The following is a 7,347-nucleotide window of genomic DNA, read 5'->3' as shown; positions in this document are numbered from 1 at the left end:
GTCATTTTCTAAGTTTATAGATCCATTACCAATGGAATAAACATTCAAACAGGAGTGTTGCATAGTGAGAAAGAGAGATCTTTTCTGAGGAAGCAGACAGTGAAACAAGGGAAGACATGAGGGATGACTCTGGGCAGAGATAAGGGGACTCCTGCCTGTTACAGTCCACAAATATGTGTGTGGTTGCAATTAGGCTTCTCTGAGGCCCTGTTCCACTCTAGAGGCTGATAAACAATGTGACCATTTAGCTACAAATGGAAATCTCAGAGTATGTGAAGCATAGCTACCAGGAGAAAGTCTAGAGGAAATCACCCAGCAACAATCAGGAAGTTGAAAACAAAGAACCCAGGAACCGAAACATAACTCAAATTATGGAGCCAAGAAAAGAAGGAAACACTCCAGACAGAGTGGAGATGCTCTGTGTCAGGTTCAATTCAGCAGCATCACAGGGCTTGTATTTGCTCCCTCATATTTAGTGGGTGCCTACTATGTGCCACTGCTTTGCCAGAGCTGGGAACTCTAAGTTGAATAAGAAATAGCTGATACATTTAATGAAATAATGATATTATATATGTGCATTATATAATATATAATGATATTATATATTCGCATTATATAATATAATATATTATATTATATATTTATATATATATATATAAAATCCCAGCAGTACAGAGTGATAAATTCTAGGATAGGGCATCTGCCGAGTGCCTTGGGAACACAGAAGATTTGGGGAGATTGGGGGTAAGTTTAATTTGAGATGTCTTTGGGACATTCAAGTGGAACCATTTATTTGGCAGTTGGATTATAGGCCAGAGGCTGGAAAAGATAATCTGAATGGTCACATAGGAATATGTATAGGTAGTAGCTGAAGGAACAGGAAAATGTATAGGTAGTAACTGAAGCTGTGGGTTTGGAGAAAGTCATGAAGGTATAAGGAAAATGAATGCGGAGCTCTGGGGTGCATTGACAGTTTAAGGTGAAACCAGAGAACAGGAAGATGAAAGGAGTTAGAGGTAAACCAGGAAAGAGAAGCAACAGAAGTTGAAGAAGGAGTGAGCACCAAGAAATGTCCAGTGCTTCACAGCACTCCAAAGTATATGTAGAATCTGGAGAGAAGGAGGTCATTGGTGACATTCATCAGACCAGCTTAGAGCAGTACTGGGAGGAAGTCATGAAAACTGAGGAAGGAGGGAGAGCAAATGTAAATATTTCCATGGTATGTGAAGAGAAACCTAGCAAGCTTTTCAATTTAAATAGCACACTTTGACACAGGCTTCAAGCAGCTATTCTAGTAAACATTCAAGGCTCTATTTTGACTCTTTGAGCACTTTTCCATCATTCAAATTAGATCTATGGCCATACCCCGAGAAGCCAGAAGAGAGAGTGTGAAGTGAACTGACACTCTGAGCAGTTATCACGTGCAATATCCTTTATATAGATGATTTCAATTAATTTCCAGAAAATCTTTTAAAGAAGTTATCATTTTTAGTTTAAGAGTGAAAGGAATGATAAACGTGATATGTAAGTATCATGGCCTACTAAACTTAACTGTTGTCACTTTGCTTTGATTTTATAGCCTCAGGAAGACCCTTTATTTTTCTTGCTATGGGTCTTCCAGGTTTTGAAAATCCTTTGGCCATTGGCTGTCTGTGATCTCCTTGAATACTTCTTTTAGGGTTTTTCCACCTTCTCTTGCAAGCTGCATCACAGGAGCATTGCCTACATCAAAGCTACCTGCTTTTGGTGCCCCTGGCTCATCACTTAGCCAATCTCTCTTCTGCCAGTCTCAGGTGATCCTCAAACCTTCACCTCTATTCTTTTTCTGTTTTTTTCTGTTAATAAACTGAAAAGATCACATTGCATCTACATAAAACCTATGTTCAATCTTATAATGATTTTCTTCTAACTGGATAAATGTACTCTAGCAGCTAATTTAAATCATTTACCTGCTGCTCCTATTCCCATTTCATACTGGGTTGAACTGTATGAAACTGCTGTTTTTGGAGGTCAGAAAAATTGAGTGTCAGCAATTCCATGTACACTTTTGGTGATCCCCTGAGCTTTGTTATAAGCTGAATGTTTGCATTCCCCCCAAAATTTGTATTTTGAAACTCTACCCTCCCAATGTGATGGTATTAGAGGCAGGACCTCTGAGAAGTGGTTAGGATTAGATGAGGCTGTGAGGGTGGGGCCCTCCTGAATGGGGTCAGTGCCCTTGTAGGATTCATGAGAGAGCTTGCCTCCCCTCTCTGCTCTGCAATGTGGGAGGATGTAACAAGAAGTCTATAGCCCAACCCAGAAGAGGCCCCACACCAGAACCTGGTCATGCTGCCACCCTGGTCTTGGATTTTCAGCCTCCAGAATGGTGAGAAATAAATTTTTGTTGTTGATAAGCCACCCAGTCTCTGGTACTTTGTTATAGCAGCCTAAATTGACTAACACAAACTTCACAGAGGAAGTGATGGGAATACTGACTCAGTGCTTTTCTTTGATTTAATGTTTATGCAGTTTTTGTGCATTTTAGTTCTATTTTTAAGTTTATGTTACTTCCATATTAGTAAGATCAGTCTACTATATTAATGTTTAGGATATGTACTTCTATAAAACAGGACCCCAAAATGACATAGATTAACTGAGGAAACTGTTTAAAGCTTTCCATCATTTAAAGGGTAGATGTGTAAGAAGTTGAGTTTTTTTTAGCACAGTTTTTAAAATAAGAAACTATCAAAAACTGGTCCTCTCAGCCCATATGTGGACAACTCTAGGCACTTTAATCAAGTCTCTGTTTTGCTGAATAATGTACCTTATACAAATTCACATTTGGGACTAAACCTCAACCCATTTCAATTTCTCAAGCAACATGTGAACAAAAATCTATTTACTTTAAATATCACAAGCTGTGTGTTCATGTTGACAAAAAATATTGAGATTAGATCACATAACCCAAATGCCTACTTTTTATTTGGTTTAAGATTTCATTTAAATACTATCTTATTTCCTATAGGCTTAGACTCTTAAATCAGAAAGCCTATTCTATGTTACACTTTAAAATCGAGCTATTAGGTTTAAAAAGTTCACCAAACACTAACAGAATGCTAACAGCACCTTCTTATGATTCGGGAGTAGAATTTAAGAACCTCAAACTGGAAGGTCATTGAATTCAAATCCCGTTCCTTTACACTTAAGTGTAAGAGCCTATAAAACAGCTCTTCAAGCATAAAGGTATAATGTTAATGTAAATATTCCTTATACTTAATAAAAGAATCTGACTTTAACTTCAATTCATTTATACTAACTGTAATCTCTGGTTCCATTATAAGCATATTTAATCCACTTCCAACTGACAGTCTTTCTGATTTTTTAGGGAAACTATGATATCCCTTCTAAGGTCAGCTTCATTGCCTGATTTTTGATGTGTAGGGCTATTTGGGGGGAACAAACAATATCCTTTCATTCTCCTTTTTGAGTTTATGAGTTCTGCCTTGCCATGTGTTAGTGATATTTGTGTGTCCCCCAAAAGAAAAAATCTGAAATTCGGTTTGAAAATATGTGTACAGTCAGTATTCCATAACCATGCATTACCCATCTGTGGATTCAACCAATCATGGATTGAAAATATTCAGAAAAAATTTTGCATTTGTACTGAACATGTATAGACCTTTTTCTTGTCATTATTCTCTAAACAATACAGTACAACAACTATTTACATAGCATTTACATTGTAGCAGGTATTATAAGTAATCTAGAGGTGATGTGAAATATACAGGAGGATGCACATAGGTTATATGCAAATACCACACCATTTGTATCAGAGACTTGATCATTAATGGATTTTGGTGTCTGAGGAAGGTCCTGGAACCAATCTTCTACAGATACCAAGGGATGATAGTTTACTTAACACCAAATAATAATATATAAAATAATTTGTATAATAACTCATTGCTATAATCATTAATATCTTTATTTGGGAAAAATGGTATCGAATCTAGAAGGAAAGAAATGAAAGGCCCGAAATGGCTGTGAAAAATTCCAAAGAGGTATGTAAGTAGTATTTTCTTATTAAGAAATTCAGAAAAAGAAAATAGAGTTGGAAACAGAAATGTGTAATTGGCTGTGGAAGTAGTCGCTTGTTGAAAACAAGACAACCCTTCATCAGAAGAAGAAAATGGTTGCATATGGGCTCACAGTTTTGCAGAAAACTCATAAATATTACAAGGACAAAACTGTGACAACATCTGGTTTTACTTTAGAAAGTAACTGGGCTAAGTAAAGGCTGATAGGTTCCAACCTGTCAGAGAACGTGGCCTCTCTAATACTTTGGGAATGGAGTTTCATACCAGAATTTAAGATCATTCATAAATTACTAAAATTGAGGGAAGGAGAAACCTTGGTGATGGGCAGTGTTAGTTGAAGCTTGTCATGGAGGAAACACAAGGTAAAATAAGAAGAGATTCCAAAGGTATAAAAGGAGAAACAAGCCCTGGGAAGGCATTAGATGGAGGGCAAGACTTGGCTTTCACACCTGTGGCCTTACCTTAGTGTGGTCCAGTCAGAAAGTTTTAGAGCTGGAAGTGATCTTGAGAACGAACCTCTGCTTCTACTGCCTCATTTTCAGGTGACAAAATTGAGCCTCAGAGAAAATTAATTTGGTGGTAGAACTGGGATATGAACTGAGAAATTCTATTCCCAGAGTTGGGGAAAATTTTGTATTATTTAATGTAACCTAATATGTTCTCATTAGTTATTGCTAAGGTCCTATTATAATAAATGTGATGATGCGAATGTATGTAAATACATACAAATAAACATCATCATCATCATCATTACTATGTTTTTTTTTTTTCCCTTTTTGTCTTTTTTCGTGTCCGGCAACGGATCGCAACCCTCAGTGTTGCGCCCGTACCGGACCGGGACCGGCAACGGGATCGCAAACCTCGGTGCTGCGCCCACACCTCGCTCAGCCAGTAAGCGGGAACCGGTCTGTATGTGGGATCCGAACCCTCGGCGGGAGTGCCGCTGCACTCCCAAGCAGCGCACTGTAGCAGTGCGCCACCGGGCCGGCCCATCATCATTACTATGTTTACTGAGCATTTGAAAAGGAAACTCTTGCATCCACCTCAGATAAAAGACTCAAACAATCCCTAAAGGCCTGAGGACCAGATTCTAAATCAAGTATCTAAACTAGCTTGATTTCTTGTCCAGTTTCTGTCCTCCAACTTTTCTGGTGGGAAATGATTATTGACTCTCTTCAAAGAGGGTGTTTTGAGAAAGCAGAGGTATTTTTGTCTCTGTGTTGGATGTTGCATGGAGAGTCAGCGCTTATACTCTTCTCTGCATGGGAGAGGCTGTGATGGGAAGAGGGTCAGACACTGCCAAATCCTTTCCCTGTAAGCCACCCCCATTGGTGTCACCAGGGTCCCAAACATCTTGGCAGTGCTCTTGGCAGCAGTGGAGCCCAGCTCCCAGGGACCAATCCTGTTTGTGGAAGCTCTTCTTTGTTCCTGGGTCTGCTCCAGTTGCCAGCCAGAGCAAATGAGGAGAGGCAGCTCTCCTGGAGTCTTCCAAGTCCCAAGCTCCTGCTCCTTCGTCAACAAGATAGCTCTCCCTTGTTCTTTCTAAAGGCACCCCATGTCTTAGTCCCTACTGCATCTAGCAGTGTTTGCCAATCTGTGGGCTTCAGACGCCTGGGAAGTAATTGAATTACTGCAAGAACAAGTGAATCAATATCTACACGCAGTACGTCTATAAACTGAAAAATATTAATAGTTGTGCTGTATATCCTGCACTGTGGCAAGCCCTTTGCATACATTATCTTATTTAATCCTCACAACAATTCTATGAGGTAGTATAATGATCACCCCCATTTTACAGATGACAACTCAGCCTCAGAGAGGGTAAGCACATTGCTCAACATCATAAGCTGGCAACGGGTCTTCAAACCTAGATCATTTCATCTCAAAGTCTACAATTTTAACCATGACAAAATTGTTACTCAAAAATGTGTATTACTTTTTTATAAATGTTTTTATGTTTTGATTTAAAAGTTATAAATTTAAAAGTATTCTTATTTACGGTAGATTTTTGTTATTTTGTCTTTTTACTATTTTTTTATACTGAAAGCACCTTAGCTATCATGTGATTGGCATGTGATAGAGTACTTTTAAAGAGCTTTTTCAAGAATCTTGATCAAAGCCTTTTAAAAATACAGAAGAGAAAAATGACTTTGTATGTCAGTGGAACATACTATTTGTACCAGCTCTTTTAGCAGCATTCTGCTGCACTTTAGGTAGGGACCCTGCCACTGATTGTCCCCTTGATTAAATCAAATGAGCACTGAGACACCTCTGAAGACTTTGAGTTACATTAAAATAATCAATTCTGACACAGTAAATTGGAATAAGCAAAACAAGGTGAAATTAGCTTAACCAGCTGGCTATTTCATTCATTTGTTTATTCACCCATTCAATAAATTTTTATTGGCTCTTACCAGGCATTGAGTTAGGAACTAGAGATACAGCCTTCAAGCAAGAAATGGTGTCAGTCAATTCTAAGAAAATTTGACATCTGACTAGTTATTTCACCTGGTAAAACTTTTTTATTATTTGTTTTTTATGTTTATATTCTAGATATCTTGGCTCTTACCAGGCATTGAGTTAGGAACTAGAGATACAGCCTTCAAGCAAGAAATGGTGTCTGTAAATTCTAAGAAAATTTGACATCTGACTAGTTATTTCACCTGATAAAACTTTTTTATTATTTGTTTTTTATGTTTATATTCTAGATATCCGCACCCAAAAGAAATTCACTTAGTACATGTAAAATGTAAGAAATTTAGCTCACTTAGAATTTCACTTTAAAGAATCATCAGGTCCCACTCGGTCTGCTTCCCAGGTCTCCGAACTTTCGCTCCCCATAAGTCATTCTATAGGGACCTTAGATACCATGGCTCTCAGCTAGATCTTTGAATCTTTGATTTTTGAAGTAAGTTTAGCACCTTACTGTGGGGAGGCTCTGCTTGAGCATAAAGGAGGGATTACAGGGAAATTTCTCAAAAAGCCTTTAGTTCTTTTGATTCTAAAGAAAAACTATGACTAATAGATTTGGGGGAAATTCTATTTAAAACCTTTAGGTTTGAATTAGCAGACAATTTAGATAGGAGGAATTTAGGGTGCTTTTGCCTACCTGAAAATCAGCATCAGGACGTTTTTGCTGATATCCCCAGTAATAGGGTCCACATTGGGTTTGGCCACTGCCTCAGGCCTGGATGCTTCTTTCCCAGAGTCTGCATTTCTTTTCCTAACCCATTGATGATGCTGAATCCCTGCTAGTTGCTGGCAGACTTGC

This window comes from Galeopterus variegatus, unplaced genomic scaffold (assembly GCF_000696425.1).
Source record: "Galeopterus variegatus unplaced genomic scaffold, G_variegatus-3.0.2 Scaffold259, whole genome shotgun sequence".
Classification (NCBI taxonomy): domain Eukaryota; kingdom Metazoa; phylum Chordata; class Mammalia; order Dermoptera; family Cynocephalidae; genus Galeopterus; species Galeopterus variegatus.
Note: the sequence above shows the minus strand (reverse complement) of the source record.